Source organism: Chiloscyllium plagiosum, unplaced genomic scaffold (genome assembly GCF_037043375.1).
Source record: "Chiloscyllium plagiosum isolate Xiang-an unplaced genomic scaffold, Cpla_swu_hap1 HiC_scaffold_27, whole genome shotgun sequence".
Lineage (NCBI taxonomy): Eukaryota > Metazoa > Chordata > Chondrichthyes > Orectolobiformes > Hemiscylliidae > Chiloscyllium > Chiloscyllium plagiosum.
Window position 1 is genome coordinate 36,032,721 of NW_028270165.1, and position 18,856 is coordinate 36,051,576.

Sequence of the window (18,856 nt, forward strand, 5' to 3'; positions counted from 1 at the left end):
TTCTTGCCTAATACCGTCAAATTTGTCCTTCCTCCAATTTAGAATTTTTGAACAAAATAGAATGTATCTGCAAATGTAATGATGCAAATACAAATTCATCCCCATGGAGAGTGTGGTTCTATGTGTGTAATAGAGAAACCCTGTTTCCATGCTGTATATCTATATGTCTATTTGATAACAGATGCTTTATTTCTGTTGGTGCAAGTATGGTTGTAAATCAGAGCTGGATATTAATAGTTAGATGTAAGGGAGAGAGAATTCCTCAGGTAGAGCACTATCAGAATCCTGGGAGACCCCTACTTCAGATTTACTTGGACTGGTTGACAGTCTGGGAGATTATGGATTGGGTCTCGATTGACTAAATATTTTATTTTTCCCGAACGTGTAAAAGGGGCATAAAAGCTTCAGCAGAAATCCAGCAGAGCTGAGAACAGACCAACATCTTACTCTGTGGGAACAGGGAGATCAACCGAGGACAGAGAAATCCGGACCTAAAATCCAAGCTGACACCAGACTACCCTGTGATCAGTGCTTTGATGAGCAGCACCAACCCTCTACCTTTACTGAGCTTCCCATTTGACTACCCCCTCAATATTCAGGATCCAGTCCTTGCGATCCTGAAGCCATGTCCCTGTAAGGAGTCTCAGATCATAATTATTCTCTTCAATGTGTTCAGTCAATTCATTCACTTCTGTTACAATGCAGCACACATTCAGTTTTTAGTTTCAGTTTTTGTGATCTTCTGAATCCAGTTTTGATTGCTGGTATATTTACTCTCCTTGTCCCTTTCTATCATTCTCTGATGTTCATTTCCACATCACGACATTGCTCACCAGCCTTGATTTTGATTGACCAGGCTAAATTGCCCATAGTGTCTAGGGATGTGCGGGTAATTTGGGTTAGCCTTGGGAAATGCAGGGTTATCGGTTCATAGTAATGGAAGCAGGAGTCAGCCATTTGGCCCGTCCTGCCTGCTCTGCCATTCATTAAGATTATGGCTGTTCTATCCATCATCTCAGCTCCTCCTCCCTGCAGTGTCCCAACTATCCTTAATTCCCCAATTATGCAGAAACCCATCTAATTGTGTCTTGAATATACTTAACGAAGCTGCCTTCTCTGCTTCCTTGGGCAGAGACTTCCATAGATTCACTACTCTCCTGGAAAAGCAGTTCCTCATCATCTCTGTCCTAAATCTACTTCCCTTAATCTTGGGGCCTAGTCTCATCTACCAGCAGAAATGACTGGATAGGGTAGGGTTTCATCCCCACAGTGCAATGAATTCCCACTTTCCACCAAATCCCAGATGTACTCACTCACTCACTCAGTTGCTGTCTCACAAATGAAAGATTTCATTGTAACTTCTTCAGCTCTGAGTAAGGGCAAAACATTTTTGAAAGCTGCTCTGAAAGTCCAGTCTTCACAACATCACTTCTGCTTTCACTGAAGATGATTAAAGTCATACAGCACAGAAACAGACCCTTTGGCCCAACTCATCCGTGCCAACTATATATCACAAACTAATCTAGTCCCATTTGCCAGCATTTGACTCATCCCTCTAAATCCTTCCGATTCAAGTACCCATCCACTGGCGTTTAAATGTTGTCATTGTACCAGCCTTACCACTTCCTCTGGCAGTTCGTTCCATACACGTTCCACCCTCTGTCTGAAAATATGTTGCCCCTCAGGTCCCTTTCCCTACTCACCTTAAACTTCTGCCTCTTTAGTTCTGGACTCCCTGACCATGGAGAAAAGACCTTGGGTATTCACCCTATCCATGCCCCTTATAAACTTCTTTAAAGGTTACCACTCAGCATCTGATGCTCCAAAGAAAATATCTCCCTGGCCTATTCAGCCTCTTCCTGCAGCTCAAACCCTCCAAATCTGGCAACAGCCTTCTTAATATTCACTGACCCCTCTCAAAGTTTCATAACATCTTTCCTACATCAGAGAGACCAGAATTGAATGCAGTATTCCAAAAGTGACCGAACCAATGTCCTGTACAGCAGCAAAATGATCTCCCAGTTCCTATACTGAATGCTCTGGCCAATAAAGGAAAGCATACCAAACACCTTGTTCACTATACTGTCCATGTAAGACTCCACCTTCAAGGAACTATGAACCTGGACTCCACGGTCTCTTTGTTCTGCGACACTCCCCTTAACTGTGTCAGTCCTGCCTGGATTGCTGGACCAAAATGCAACATCTCACATTTCTCTGAATTAAACCCCATCTGCCACTCCTTGGCCCATCCGATCAATTCTAATTTATGCTAAACTCTCTTTCCTCTCTTATTCCCTCGAAGCTGAAAATCTCTGTCCCACATACTCTCCCTCCATTCTCTCATTGCTGAACCTAATCCTTGCTGTACCTCATCCTGAAGGGTCTGTTTCATGCTGATTAATAGGCCCACACTCAGAGGGATCTAATGGAAACATGCAGAATACTGAATGGCCTGGACAGAGTAGACTTTCAGAGGATGTTTCCATTGGTAGGAGAGACTAGGTCGGGAGGGCACAGCCTTCGAGTAAAGGGAAGGCGTTTTAGAACGCAGGTAAGGAGAGACTTCTTCAGTGAAAGAGTGGTGAATCTATGGAATTCATTTCTACAGAAGGTTGTAGAGGCCAGGTCACTGAGGATATTTAAAGACTGAGGTAGATAGGTTCCTGAGTATCATGGGGATGGAGAGTTCCAGGGAGAGCGCGGGAGAATGGGGTTGAGAAACCTATCAGCCATGATTGAATGGTACGAACAGACCTGATGGGCTAAATGGCCTAATTTCTGCTCTTATGTCTTATGGTCTCTTGCTGTCCTGGCAACAGTGAGAGAATTGGGAGCAGGAGTTGGCCATTTGGTCTTTCGAGCCTGCACAAGCATTGCACAGATCATAACTGAATATGGATCGACTTACATCTCGGTGAATAGGCTGGAACTTTTTCACTGGAACATAGGAGTTTGAGAGGTGACCTTATTGAGGTTTATAAAATCACGAGGGGCATAGATGAGGTCAATATCAGCTATTGTTTCAAGAATAGGGAGCAATCTTTTTAAGGTGAGAGGAGAAAAATTTTAAAAAGACATGAGGAGCACATTTTTCGTTTAAGAGCGTGGAGTGTGTGTCAAATGAATGCCCAGAGGAAGTAGTGAATGCAGGTACAGTAACAACATTTAAAATAAATTTGAATAAGTGCACAAATAGAAAAGTTTCAGAAAGATATGGGCCAAACATTGACAGGTGGGACTAGTTTAGTTTGTGAATATAGTCAGCATGGACTAGTTGGACTGAAGGGTCTGTTTCTTGCTGTCTGACTCTGTAACTGTTCTATACTGGTCTTAAAACCATTTTCTTGCCTTCCCCCAAAACCATCCACTTTTTTGTTCATCAAAGTCAAATGAACTCAGCCTTAAATACATTCAATGACCGGCCTAACTGCTGAAAGACATCCACACTTCTGAACTCAATTCTTCTTACTAATATATCACTTGCTTTGCTCATTGCTTGCTGCACCTGTCTGACAACTGGCAGTATCTGGTTTCGAAGGACGCCGAGGCCCCTTTGTCCATCCACACATTTTTCCTGATGAAGAGCTCGTGCCCGAAACGTCGATTCTCCTCCTCAGTTGCTGCCTGACCTGCTGTGGTTTGCCAGCGCCACACTTTTCAACTCTGATCTCCAGCATCTCACTTTCGCCACATCTCAATATATCACTACATAAACAATGCACCTCCTTTCTGCTTTTTATTTTACATACATCAAAGGCTATACCTTCACATTGTGGCACTGCGTTTGCAAAGTGAGACACAGACCTGGATCAACTTTTCCAGAGTCTGTCCCCTCCCTCGATTCACTCTTTCCTTTCAGTTGCTACAAATCAATAATTGAACCTCAGAATGAAAAGAAAATGGAAAACGTGGTGACAAAAACACTATTATCCTCACAACTTTTAGACAGAGTAAGGAATTTATAGTCTGGGGTGAAGTTTAATCTTCATTCAGTGACAAAAGAGCAGCATCAGCAGCTTCAGAGCTCACGGTCCAACTTACGCATTTCGACAACGGCCGACTCTGATTGGCAGGAGTACCAGACTCCTTCGGGTCCTCCAAAGTTCTCCATTGGTCCTTGGAAAGGAGCTCGTGCGCCTTTTCTGCGGACACCCAGGAGTATGCGCAGTACAGTGCTGACACCGGCAGCCATGCGCAGTGCTTACTGACACCGTGGAGCATGCTCAGTATGCTCTGTCACGATGCTGGTATTACTGACAAATTTTAGAGTTAAAAATCACAAAACATCTGGTTATAGTCCAACAGGCTTATTTGGAAGCACGGGCTTTTGGAGCGCTGCTCCTTCATCAGGTGGTTGTGGAGTATAACATGGTAACACAGAATTTATGATCGTCTGATCTTATAATCCACAACCGCCTGATGAAGGAGCCACGCTCCGAAAGCTAAGTGTTTCTAAACAATCCGATTGGACTGTAACCTGGTGTTGTGTGATTTTTAACTTTGTACACCCCAGTCCAACACGGGCACCTCCAGATCATGACAGATTTTAAATGTCCAAATGCGAATACGAGAGAAAAATGCCAACGCCATTTTTTCCCTTGTGCCTCGACGTTTTGTTCCTTTTGCATTTTGTCTGGCTGCTCAACGTTCCTGCCTTTACCCCAGGGTAGAGGTATTCCAAAACTAGAGGGTATAGGTTTAGGGTGAGGAGGAAAGATTTGAAGAGATTCAAAAGACTCGGCATAGAACATTCACCCTCACCTTGACCTCTTTCCACCTATCACATTTCCGACGCCCCTCCCCCAAGTCCCTTCTCCCTACCTTTTATCTTAGCCTGCTGGACAAACTTTCCTCATTCCTGAAGAAGGGCTTATGCCCGAAACGTCGATTATCCTGTTCCCTGGATGCTGCCTGACCTGCTGCGCTTTTCCAGCAACACGTTTTCAGCTCTGCTCCAGCATCTGCAGACCTCACTTTCTCCTCATAGAACATTCACCCCCTACAGGGCGAAAGTGACGACTGTGGATGCTGGAGATTCGGGTCGAGAGTGTGTGCTGAAAAACCACAGCAGGTCAGGCAGCGTGCGAGGTGCAGGAAAATCGACGTTTCCGGCAAAACCCTTCATCAGGAAATAGCTATGTGGAATTGCACAGCTGTAGCATAATCGAATGGGTCTGCATGGGATGCTGCTGGGAAGGTCGGTGTGAATGGCCTGTAGGGATGATATGATTCCACTGCCTTAGCCACGCATATATTGAGAAATGATTGCCCCAAGTCTGCTGTGGGAGGAATGGGTTCATTCGTGGGACACTGATACCAGTTCTGGGGAAGATAGGATTATGCTGTCTCTCTCTTCACACTCTGCTCCCCCCCATCCATTTTCTCCCCACCCACTGCCCCCTGCCCATTCTCTCTCCCCACACTGCACCCCCATTCTCTCCACATAACCCTCTGAACACCAGTCCATCTCTACCCCCCAACCTCTGTCCCCCTCTCCATTTCTCTCCCTTCTCCACACAAACCAGCGCCTCTCCCCCTCCTTTCTGGTGCCTCAGCCCTCTTTTATCGCTGTATCAAACCCTTTTAAGGAGAGAGAGAGAATGGGTGGTGACGATTCTACCTGGGAAACAGGGTGTGCGAGAAATGACTGATTTTTAAAATTGAGAATAGCTAAAATCGTATATTCAGAAACGTTGTTAAAGTCTGGAAGAATGTTCTTTTCTTTAAAAAAAAACAAGCTGTAGAAACCTTTCTGAAACTTGCATTGATATATGCACAGTTAGGCGACAACCAAGGACAGGCTGTAGGAGTGAATGAGTGAATAAAAGACAAGTCCCACCTCGCCCATGAGGAGAAAGTGAGAACTGCAGATGCTGGAGATCAGAGTCGAGAGTGTGGTGTTGAAAAAGCACAGCAGGTCAGGCAGCATCCAAGGAGCAGGAGAATCAACGTTTCAGACATAAGCCCTTCACCTTGCCCTCTCCAGTGTGTGTTGTGAAACTGCTTAATCATTTCTAGTGGCCGAGCAGAGGCTGATAGGATTTATGAGTATCTGGAAAGACACTGCTTGATTAGGGACAGCCAGCACGGATTTGTGAAGGGTAGGTCTTGCCTTACAAGTCTTATTGAATTCTTCGAGGAGGTGACCAAGCATGTGGATGAGGGAAGAGCAGTGGATGTAGTGTACATGGATTTTAGTAAGGCATTTGATAAGGTTCCCCATGGTAGGCTTATACAGAAAGTCAGGAGGCATGGGATAGAGGGAAATTTGGCCAATTGGATAGAAAACTGGCTAACCGGTCGAAGGCAGAGAGTGGTGGTAGATGGTAAATATTCAGCCTGGAGCCCAGTTACAAGTGGAGTTCCGCAGGGATCAGTTCTGGGTCCTCTGCTATTTGTAATTTTTATTAATGACTTAGATGAGGGAGTCGAAGGGTGGGTCAGTAAATTTGCAGATGATACGAAGATAGGTGGAGTTGTGGACAGTGAGGAGGGCTGTTGTCGGCTGCAGAGGGACTTAGATATGATGCAGAGCTGGGCTGAGGAGTGGCAGATGGAGTTCAACCCTGCCAAGTGTGAGGTTGTCCATTTTGGAAGAACAAATAAGAATGCAGAATACAGGGTTAATGGTAGGGTTCTTAGTCAGGTGGAGGAACAGAGGGATCTTGGGGTCTATGTACATAGATCTTTGAAGGTTGCCACTCAGGTGGATAGAGTTTGTAAGAAGGCCTATGGAGTATTATCGTTCATTAGCAGAGGGATTGAATTCAAGAGTCGTGAAGTGATGTTGCAGCTGTACAGGACTTTGGTTAGGCCACAGTTGGAGTACTGTGTGCAGTTCTGGTCGCCTCACTTTAGGAAAGATGTGGAAGCTTTGGAGAGGGTGCAGAGAAGATTTACCAGGATGTTGCCTGGAATGGAGAGGAAGTCGTACGAGGATAGGTTGAGAGTTCTCGGCCTTTTCTCGTTGGAACGGCGAAGGATGAGGGGTGACTTGATAGAGGTTTATAAGATGATCAGAGGAATAGATAGAGTAGACAGTCAGAAACTTTTTCCCCGGGTACAACAGAGTGTTACAAGGGGACATAAATTTAAGGTGAAGGGTGGAAGGTATAGGGGAGATGTCAGGGGTGGGTTCTTTACCCAGAGAGTGGTGGGGGCATGGAATGCGCTGCCCGTGGGAGTGGTAGAGTCGGAATCATTGGCGACCTTTAAGCGGCATTTGGATAGGTACATGGATGGGTACTTAATCTAGGTTAGAAGTTCGGCACAACATCGTGGGCCGAAGGGCCTGTTCTGTGCTGTATTGTTCTATGTTCTATGTTCTATGCACACCGAGCAGGTGAATGGCCTCTCCCCGGTGTGAATGAGTCTGTGGGTTTCCAGCACGGATGGGGAAGGGAATCCTTTCCCTCAGTCCCCACATTTCCACAGTTTCCCCATTGGGAGAGCTTTCCTTGCGTTGGTCTGGGTTTGAAATTACAATCAGAACGGGGACATCGTCTATCCCCACCGTGAGGGGTGAGATTTTGATTCCCCAAGCTGAGTAAATGGTATGAAGCACTTTTCACAGTCAGCGCACTGAATCTCCCTCACTCGGTGTCTCAGTATTCTTCCTGCCGCACCAGTGTCCAAAATCTTTAAGCAAACAAAAGCAACCATGTCTTCTTGATTGGAATGGCTGCTGATATTAAAGTCCCAATGAATCAAGTGGATCTGTCAGAAGTTGATGTATCATTTGTTTTCAGATTTCTTTCGGCACGTCTTCCTGCACAAAAAATCACAAAATAAGTGATCATTGGCAGTACACTTAAACGAACATAACATGGGTGGCAGTTCCTGTAGTTTGCCAGATGCCTGCTGATCACATAATACCCAGCACACAGAAACCTGAAATCCCTCATGCAGCCAGATAGGCTTAGGTGTGTTTAGAGGAAAACTTCATTCAAATCTAATCCAATCTAATCTAAAACTAAATACGTGTACACATTTAAATCAATATGCCAATCCTTTCAATGCGGCTCAGTTCCATGAGAAACTACACTTTTAATTGTGAACATGAGCAAAAAAGCAATCATTTTCCAGGGTGCAAACTGCATACGTGCCAAACTGAGGGAATACACAAGGAAAATACCTAAAAGAGAGATAGAAAGTATTTGAGCACCTTTGCAGAATCTGCTCCCTCTCTGGATTCACTCCAGTTGCTACAAGTAAACCTCCCTGGGGGTCAGGCAGCTCTGCATCGGGAAGCACTGGGATGGTCAACTACGACCAGTTTACATGGAGAACACATCTCCACATTAAACAGCCTCGCGGCAAACGTCCCTTCCTTCCACTTAAAGTTCAAGACCCCTCAAATCGAAATTCCCCAGGTAAGTTTGGAAGAATTTCTTCCAGGTGTTCACTAATCATTTCTATGAGCACTTTGTTAAAGTTTGAATATTGTGAGTTTTGAAAATTAGTGATTCTGAGCGAAATCACAGTTCGAAAAAGAGAATGTGGGAATTTAGACAGAGTTTATTTTTGCACATCGACGATATGTCTGCACAACAGCATATGACACGACAGCAGTGAAGATCTTTTGACGTCATTCTCAGACGTGCCTGCCACACGCCAGATGAAAAGCTGAATACTTCTCTGGAAAAACTGCCGAGCAATACAGGAGAATGGCACAACGCGTGCGCGCGTTGGGACCATAACCCAAAAGAAAAACCATTCTCTCCTATTCATTCAACGTCGTCTTTAGCAGCTTTAGCAGTAACGGCGCTCTGTTGTGCACCTTGCCTTCTCATCCGCTTCCCAAAAAAGCTTCGACATAAGTATTTCACAATGATATACTGGCCCAATGTGCACAGTTGAGGTGACAACCTCTGAGTGGTCTCCTGTTCTCTGTATCCGACGTTGAGGAGGGCAATACTTGTCACTGGCCACTCGGGTGTCAGAGAAAAGTTTCGAAACAACGGGACAAACAGCAGCAGGGAGACACAATGAGAAGCAGGTGTTCTGGAAACTCTTTGTCACTTGCAATTCTTAGAGCAATGTCAAATGTATTTCACACCAAGCAAGTCTCAGCTGGCTCAAGAGGTGTGTGGTGGGTGGGGCAATAGCCGCTGTTTGGCTTTTGGTCTCGGGGTATGATTCTCAGGTAGAGTCTTTAACTGTGCAGACTTGTGCACGGTCCTAGATTCAAATCCCAGACGAGGCTGCGTCTCTTAACTGGATTTGTGCAAAAATGCCCCATTATTTTTCTCAAAAAGCACCTTCGTAAAACGAGGTTGGGCTGCCTGGAGTACAAATGAGGCAGAAAACAGGGAAGTGAAATGGTTGGAGATCGCGTTGAGACAGGTTGAAGTGAGTGGTGCGGTGTTTGAGGAATGTCAGCAATAAAGGTAGATTGAAAAATTGGGCCTGCTCTCCTCGGAGAAACAAAGTTTTCCAAGTCAGTAGGGGCCTCGAAACAGGAAATAATGCTGTGAAAATGCTCCCATGCCTGAAAGGATCTATAGTGATTCGGAAGAGCTTTAAAGTCACTAGGACGAGCGAATGCAGTAGACGAGGTTGCGACAAATGTGCAGGTAAAGTGCGACTTTCCTTTGTAATGGTACTCTGTTCAGCATCTTGCCTTTCAAACGACTTCCTGAGTGTCTGAATGCCCCGTATCATACCGATACTGTCGCGAAACCGTTCAAGTAACGTGCTTTTGGAGGTCTAAGTTGTCTTCTCCTGTTCTTCGTTGGTTTCCTATGAACTGAACCGCAAAACCACTTCTCTGAGATGCCAATGAGCTGATAAAGTTGAAACGCACACCTTGTGGTTTGGTGCCTTCCCTGCAGTAGTTCGCCACGCCGGTTCCGACGTGAATGACAAGACGATCCGCGTGTCAGAAACTGCATCCCGGGGACAGAATGACAAGCAGATGTTCTGGAAACTCTTTGCTGCTTGCAATTCTTGGAGCAAAGTGGAATGTACTTCACACTGAGCAAGTTTCAGCTGGCTCAGAGTCTCCAGTGTACATTGCTCTCTTTCCCGCCAACTCAGAGAGAGAACAATAGGAGGGACAAAGGAGTGAATAACGATCCGTGTGGGAGGGTGAATAACTGTTAATGGAGACCGTTAGTGGCTAACAATAAGTAGTGTGTCGTAGCAGACTATGTGATAACAAGGGCTCGTATGTGTGTGATAGGGGTCAAGGACATGGGGGATTTCAGGCCCTAAAGTCATGCAACTCGATCTTGAAGACCGGAGGGCTGTAGGGTTTTGAAGTGGAATATGAGGCGTTGTTCTTCCATCTGCAGCTGAGCTTTGCTGGAACACTGCTACAAGCCTGAGACAGAGATGTTGGCCAGGGAACAGGATGGCGTGTTAAAGTGGCAGGAAAGCAGCAGCTCATGGCCTTTTTTTGCGGGCAGAACCGAGATGTTCTGCGAAGCAGTCACCCAGTTTATACTTCATGCTCGGTTGGGGAAACGACACTATGAGCAGCTGGCTCAGAGTCGCTAGTGTACATTGCTCTCTGAGTTTATATTTGCACATCGGCGACATGTCTGCACAACAGCACATGACACTACAGCAGTGAAGATCTTTTGACGTCATTCTCGAACAGGCAAGTCACACGCCAGATGAAAAGCTGAATACTTCTCTGGAAAAGCTACCGTGCAGTGCACGAGAATGGCACAGCGGGTGCATGCTGGGATCATAACCCAGAAGCGAAACCATTTTCTCCTATTCACTTAATGTCTTTAGCAGCTTTCCCGTCTCACGGCGCTCTGTTCTTTTCCTTGCCATGTCATTTGTTTCCCAAGACTTCGGGTATCTGAGCTCAATATATCACATCGATACACAAGTCAAATTTACACAGTAAAGAAACCAACGGTGCAAGAAAAGACTTCCTGCGGGAATGTTGTGTTAAGACATATTCTGAACACCAAGCAGGCTGCACAAAAATGTACTCATATCAATTTACCTGAGGGACGAGTCTCCGGTGTCCATTTCTCTCTGTCCCGGCAGCAGAGCATCTTTCTGTCTCTCCGTTAACAGGTCCTTTGGAACAAGTTCAAAGTTGCCCATTTCCTACGCATGACTGTAACTGACTTCTCCTGCCTCACGTTATAGTGTGAGAGAGCAGAAGAGTGAAAGGGCTCTGCCTTCCACCAGCACAGCTTGCAAGTAGAAACGAAATGGTTCAATTATCCACCAGTGCAGAGAGCCCGGTCCCTGGGGACGGGACAAACAGCAGCGTCCTGGGAGCAGGGAGACAGAAAGAAAAGCAGATGTTCTTGAAACTCTTCCCTGCTTGCAATTCTGGGAGCAATGCACAATGTATTTCGTTCTGAGCAAGTCTCAGCTGCTTCCGGAGGTGGCTGCACCCATGACTGGTGGCTCGTTAGTCTGGGATATGATTCTAGCTTTGGGTCTTCGAGCATATGCAGCCGCGTGAGAATTCCCGGGTTCCAATCCCAGGTGAACCATCATTCCTTAAATTGACCTGAGCAAAAATACCTGATGAATTTTCTCAAAAAGCCGCTTTGTTAAATAAGATCGGACTGCCTGAATTAGGGACGGCGCAGAGCTGCCATTGCAGTGGACACGGCGAAGGGAAACACTTGTTCAAAGTGAGAACAAGTATTGCAGATTTTTCGCCCGCGCAATCCGAGTCTGAATGAATCCTCCACCTGTATTACGCTCAATTCTGAAGGTGATACTTCAGGAAGCGGGGAAGTGAAGTAATTGCAGACAGCGCTGAATAGATTAACGTGAATGGTACCGTCCTCAGGGATGTCAGCAATGAAGGGAGATTGGAAAGTTTGGGGCAGCTCTCTTTGGAGAACAGAGGGCTGGAAGCTGGTCTGATTGAAGTTTTCCACGTCATGAGGGTTTTAGACAGAGGAAATAATACAGTGAAAATGCTCCCAGGCCTGACAGGATCGAGAACGATTTGGCAGAGATTTAAAGTCATCAGGAAAATAAGTAAAAGTGACATTAGGAAGACCGTTGTCGCACAGGGAGTGGGGTCAGTGAGTCGCTGTCTGACAGTGACAAAGAGGCAGATTCAATGGACACAAAAGGGAATTCGGTGGGGCATGTTCAATGTAACAATGTGCAGATTTACAGGGAGAAGGCGACAGAATGAGATACTTATTTACATATTGTGTTGAACCAGCAGAGCGAAGGTGGGCTGCGTAGCCTCAGTCTGCACTGTCCCACATTTCGTGATTCTGAGTGAAATCGGAGTTGGACCAACAGAACGTAGGAAATTTGACAACGGATATATTCTGCCCAACAGGATACTCCATCACAGCAATGAAGGTGTTTTGACATCATTCTCGAAGGCACATGACACAATGCAGATTCAAAACCGAGCATTCCTTTGAATCACGGAGTAATTTGTTTACAGTTATTCAGTTGAAGTGAGCGGAGTTGCGCATTGGGAGCCACTCCAGTTGATAGGTCGAAGCCGTTTTCTCCTGTGTGATAGTCCCACCAGCACTCCAATTTGCTGTGCTTCCAGTCAGTAGATGCAGCTGACTATCCTATACTGACACACGGGCCACGGTGACCCAGCTGTGGTGACAAGCTTGTGAAGGTCTGAGTGCTCTTCTCCTGTCCTCTGTCTGGCTGCTATGATCCGAATTATCAAACTTCTCTTCTCCGAGATAGGAATAAACTGGTGAAGGTGAAACACATCAGTTGCGGTGTGTCCCATGCGCAGGAGGCCCTGCAGTAATTCCCCATGCTGTTTCACACAGCAGCATCCTCTCGGTGAATGACGCTTGGCAAAAAAATCGATTGAACCAAATCAGTGTCCGCCACTGGATTTTACTGACACCGTTTATAAAGTTTCGGATCACCATTCATGTGGAGAGAGGCCGTCAGACGAGAGTGATCGAACGTTTCCGCAAAGAAGATTTGGCTCAACAGATATCCGGAGTAAACGTACTTCTTTATTGGTTTGAAATGGAAGAAGTTGACGTTAGTGAGCCTGACGTGATTTGAACACGCAACCTTCTGATCTGGAGTCAGACGCGCTACCGTTGCGCCACAAGCTCATGCATACCCTGCACCCTCTATTCATGCTTAAGGGAAGTGATTGCACTGCAATGATTTTCCGTTATGAGAAACAAGGGAGATCAACAGTTCATGTCTGTTCTGTCTCTCCCTCCTCTCCTTCTGTCTCTCCAAACAATTTCCAACTCTACCTCAATAAAAAGGAGAAAGAACTGTGGATGCTGTGTATCAGAAACAAAAAACAGGAGTTGCCGGTGACCCTTCCACAGAACTGATGGTGATTGGTTAAACGTTGGTTTATATGCAGGAGATAGTGTGTGTGGAAGGGACGAGGATACTATGGATTTCAGGCCCTAGAATTATTGAATTCGATATTGGGACCAGATGGATGTATGGTCCCCAAGTGTAATATTCGGTGCTCTTCGTTCTGCTGGTGCTGAGCTTCGCTGGAACACTACAGCAAACCTGAGACAGAGATGTTGGCCAGGGAACAGGGTGGGATGTGGAATTGTCAGGCAACTGGAAGCTCAGGGTCTTTTTTGCAGGCAGAACGTAGATGTTTTGTGCAGCAGTCACCCAGTTTATGCTTCGTTTTCCCCAATGTAGATGAGACCACATTATGAGCAGCAAATGCAGTAGACTGGGTTGTGGGAAGTGCAGGTAAAGTGTTGCTTCATCTGGAAGGTAAGTTTGGGCCCTTGGATAGTGAGGAGGGAGAAAGTAAATGGGCTGGTGTCACACATTCGGCAGTTGCAGGGGAAAGTGCCGTTGGACTATTAGGGTGGGAATGGGGTTAGGGTTGATGGGAATGAAGGAAGAGTGGACCCAAGGTATAACTCCGGCCCATTTACCTGTCTGCCAAATATAGGAATTTGTTAAGTGTGTCCAAGGACATTTTCTAATTCACAATATGGATGTACATACTGGCGAGGGTGCAAAACCTAAGAGCCAGCAACTATAATTCTATGAACATTAGAATAGTGATTGAAAATAATATATCAGATCTAAAAGTTGAAGTTCTAAATTGGAGGAAGACTCAGGTATTAGGCAAGATCTTTCAAAAGCTGATTGGGGGCAGATGTTCGCAGGTTAAAGGACTGCTGGAAAATGGGAAGCCTTCAAAGATGAGATAACAAGAGTCCAGACACAGTATTTTCCTGATTCGGAGATGCTGGTGTTGGACTGGGGTGTACAAAGTTAAAAATCACACAACACCAGGTTATAGTCCAACAGATTTATTTGGAAGCCCACGAGCTTTTGGACCGATGCTCCTTCATCAGGTGATTGTCTGATGTAGACTATATTCCTGTTAGGGTGAAAGGAAAGGCTGGTTGGTTGGGGAATGCTGGATGACGAGAGAAAATGAGATATTGGTTAAGATAAAGAAGGATGCACATATCAGGTATCGGCAGAGAGATCGAGTGAATCCTTAGAGTATAAAGGCAGTATGAGCATACTTAAGAGGGATATCATGAGGGCAAAAAGGGGACATGAGATAGCTTTGGCAAATAGAGTCATGGATAATCCAAAGGGATTTTATAAATACATTCAGGACAAAAGGAAAACAAGGGAGAGAATAGGGCCCCTCAAAGATCAGCAAGGCGGCCTTTATGTGGAGCTGCAGTAGATGGGGTGTGGGGTGCGGGATACTGAACGGATATTGTGCACCAGTGTTTACTGTGGAGAAGGGCATGCAAGATATAGAATGTGAGAAAGTAGATGGTGACATGTTGAAAAAATGCCCATATTACAGATGAGAAATTGCTGGATATCTTGATATGCATAAAAGTGGATAAATCCCAAGGACCTGATGAGTAGTCCCCTAGAACTCTGTGGGAAACTGGGGAAGTGATTGCTGGGCCTCTTACTGAGATATTTGTATCATAAATAGTCACAGGTGAGGTGCCGGAAGGCTAGAGGGTGGCTAACATGTTGCCACTATTTAAGAAAGGTGGTTAGGAAAAGCCAGGAAACTATAGACCAGCGAACCTGACATCCGTGATGGGCAAGCTTTTGGAGAGAATCCTAAGAGACAGGATTTACATGTATTTGGAAAGGCAAGCGTTGATTAGGGATAGTCAGCATGGCTTTCTGCTTGGGAAATCATGTCTCATGAACATGATTGGGTTTTTTGAAGAAGTAACAAAGTGGATTGATGAGGTCAGAGCGATGGACTTGATCTCTCTGGACTTCAGGAAGACGTTCATCAAGGTTCCTCATGGGAGACTGGTGAGCAAGGTTTAATCTCATGGCATGCAGGGACAACTAGCCATTTGGATACAGAACTGGCTAGAAGGCAGAAGACAGAGGGTGGTGATGGAGGGTTGCTTTTCAAACTGAAGGCCTGTGACCAATGGTGTGTCACAAGGATTGATGCTGGGTCCGCTACTTTTTGTCATGTATGTAAATGATTTGTATGTAAACGGAGGAGGTATAGTTAGCAAGTTTGTTGATGACACCAAAATTGGAGGTGTAGTGGACAGTAAAGAAGGTTACCTCAGATCACAACGGGACCCTAATCAGATGGGCCAATGGGCTGAGGAATGGCAGTTGGAGGTTAATGTAGATAAATATGAGGTGCTGCATTTTGGAAAAACAAATCAGAGCAGGACTTTTACAGTTAATGGTAAGTTCCTTGGAAGTGTTGCTGAACAAAGAGACCTTGGAGTTCAGGTTGATAGTTCCTTAAAAGTAGAGACGCAGGCAGATTGGATAGTAAAGAAGGCGTTTGGTGTGCTTTCCTTTGTTGGACAGAGCATCGAGGATAGATGTTGGGAGCTCATGTTGCCACTGTACAGAACAGTGGTCAGGCCACGTTTGGAATATTGCATGTAATTTTGGTCTGCTTCCTATCGGAAAGATGTTGTGAAACTAGAAAAGGTGCAGAAAATATTTACAAGGATGTTGCCAGGGTTGGAGGTTGGAGGGTAGGAAGGTTACTATGAATCTGTAATACTGCATTTCCCGCGGCCGGAGTTTTCCCACGGCACAAAGGAGGTTTTCTAAAGTATATTTCAACCCCTTGCTTTGCTTGAACTCAAACTGTATTGACTTGGAGGAGAGTTGGATTTGCAAAGTGTCCTCCCCTCCACACGTGCCTCAACTGCAGGACAGCTGTCCGGCCCGCCCTCCATTGTTGATGTCACAATGCGGATGCAGCCCTGTCAGTTTCAGAGTGAAACTCCTTCCCTCTGGGCAACATCTGGGAGCCAAGCAATGTCTCCCCCTTTCCATATACCATCCTCCAGCAGCCAGGGGAAAGGGGATGTAGGGGTGGGTGAAACATTGTTCACTTGTCGCAAGGGGAGTGAATCCAGGGAGGGAGCAGACACTGCAAAGGTGCTCAAATACTTTCTATCTCTCTTAAAGCTATTTTCCTTATGTATTCCCTCAGTTTGGCACGTATACAGTTTGCACCCTAGAAAAGGATTGCTCCTTTCCTCATGTTCACAACTAAAAGGTGAGATTCACAAAAAAACTGAGCAGCATTTACGGGATTGTCACATTACTCAAAAAATGTAAGACACTTGGGGCCTGTGGCTCGTGGCTCGTTTGTCTAGGGGTATGATTCTTGCTTCGGGCCTTATTGTGCGTGGGCATGCGAGAGATCCCGGGTTCCAATCCCAGACAAGCCCTTGTTTCTTATACTGCCTTGTGCAAAAACGGCCAGTCAATACCTTCCAAAAGCAGCTTCATTAAACGAGATCCGACTGCCTGAATCAGGGATGGGGCAGAGCTCCCGTTACAATGAACGCGGCAGGGGCAGCACTTATTCAAAGCGAAAACGCGTTTTACTTCACACAGAGGGTGGTGGGCGTTTGGAGCAGAGGTGGTAGAGGCAGGCACGGTCGATTCATGAAAGATGCGTCTGGATAAATGCATGAGTGGGTGGGGAGCAGAGGGATACAGATGCTTAGGAATTGACCGACAGGTTCAGACAGTACATTTGGATCGGCTCAGGCTTGAAGGGCCTGTTCCTGGGCTGTAAACTTTCTTTGTTCTTTGTTCAATATGGTGTATATCTGATATTGTTGGCTGTTGTAAAAGTTTCTTTGTAATTATTATTCACCTTCTAATGTAGTAATGGAGTTACGTCCTTTTTTGTCATAATTTTTTATTTAATAGTTCAGCAGGAAGTCATTCAGCAATTTTACTGCCTTTCTTTTCTCAAGCAGCCTTAACATTTCATTTTCATATCCTTGATTCAGCTCCATTTCCAGCATCTTTGTCGGCAGTTTGTTCCATGTTATTGTCACTGAAATGAACTTTTCCTCCATGCATAGCCCAGGCTATCTGGCTGCATGAGGGTTTTCAGGTTTCTGTGGCCTGGATAATATGTGATCAGCAGACATCTCGCAATCTTAAGGAATTGCCACCTATGTTATGTTCATTAACTGTACTGACAGTGATCACTTATTTTGTGATTTTTCTTTGTAGGAAGACGTGCAGAAAGAAATCTTACAGCAAATGATACAACAACTTCTGACAGAGCCACTTGATTCATTGGGACTTGAATATCAGCAGCCATTCCAATCAAGAAGGCATGTTTGCTTTTGTTTGTTTGAGAGATTTTGGACAGTCCTGTGGCAGGAAGAATGCTGAGACACCGAGTGAGGGAGATTCAGTGCGCTGACTGTGAAAAGTGCTTCAAACCATTTACTCAGCTTGGAGGAATCAAAGTCTTACCCCTCAAGGTGGGAAAGGCTATGTACCCGTTCTGATTGTAATTTCAATCCCAGAGCAACACAAGGAAAGCTCCCTCCAAAGGGGAAACGTTGGAAATGTGGGGTCTGTGGGAATGGATTCCCTTCCCCATCCCTGCTGGAAACCCATAGACGCATTCACACCGGGAGAGGCCATTCACCTGCTCAGTGTGTAGGAAGGGCTTCAGTCGGATCAGCCATCTGGAGACGCACGAGAGGGTCCACAAGGGAGAAGTCATTCACGTGTCCCATGTACAGGAGAGGGTTCACTCAGTCAGCTGCACTGCTGACCCACCAGCGGATCCACACCGGAGAGAGGCCGTTCACCTGCTGTCAGTGCCGGGAGGGCTTCACCTGCTCCTCCCACCTGGGGAGGCACCAGTGAGTTCACGTGCCATCGCAGGGGGGTTGAAGGAGCGGTGGCCGAGTGCCAAGTGCTTATGCACGAAACGTCGATTCTCCTGCTCCTTGGATGCTGCCGGACCTGCTGTGCTTTTCCAACACCACACTCTCGACTCTGATCGCCAGCATCTGCATTTTTCACTTTCTCCTCGAGGGCAAGGTTGGACTTATCTTTTATTCACTCATTCACTCCTTACAGCCTGTCATTTGTTGTGGCCTAACTGCTCATACATCAATGCAAGTTTCAGAAAGATTTGTGCAGCTTTTTTGTTTGAAATAAAAATTAAATTCTTCCCGACTGTAACGAAGTTTCTGAATATATGGTTTTAGTTATTCTCAATTTTAAAAATCAGCTATTTCTCACATGCCGTGTTTCCCAGGTAAAGTCATCACCATCCATTCTCTCTCTTCCCTGAGAAAGACTTCATACAGCGATCAAAGAGGGCTGAGGCACGAGAAAGGACGATTGTGGGGGTGGGGGGTGAGGGGGTCGCTGGTGGTGGTGGAGAAGGGAGGGAAATGGACAGGGGAACAGACTGGGGTTCAGAGGGTTGGGGGAGAGAATAGAGGGTGCAGTGTGAGGAGAGAGAATGGGCAGTGGGCAGTGGATGGGGAGAAAATGGACAAGGGGCAGAATGTGAAGAGAGAGACAGCACAAATGCCACCTTCTCCAGGACTGGTGTCAGTGTCCCACGAATTGGAACCCACTCCTCCCACATTTCTCAAAATACGCGTGGCTAAGGCAG

At 45.9% G+C, this 18,856-nt stretch overlaps 1 non-coding gene across 1 annotated transcript; it reads right to left on the reverse strand.

Annotated features, from left to right (window-relative positions):
- Positions 1 to 12,974: 12,974 nt before the first annotated feature.
- On the reverse strand, positions 12,975 to 13,046 carry trnaw-cca (transfer RNA tryptophan (anticodon CCA)). The gene has a single exon. It is a non-coding gene; the product is annotated as a tRNA-Trp (tRNA).
- Between the last annotated feature and the right edge of the window lie 5,810 nt (positions 13,047 to 18,856).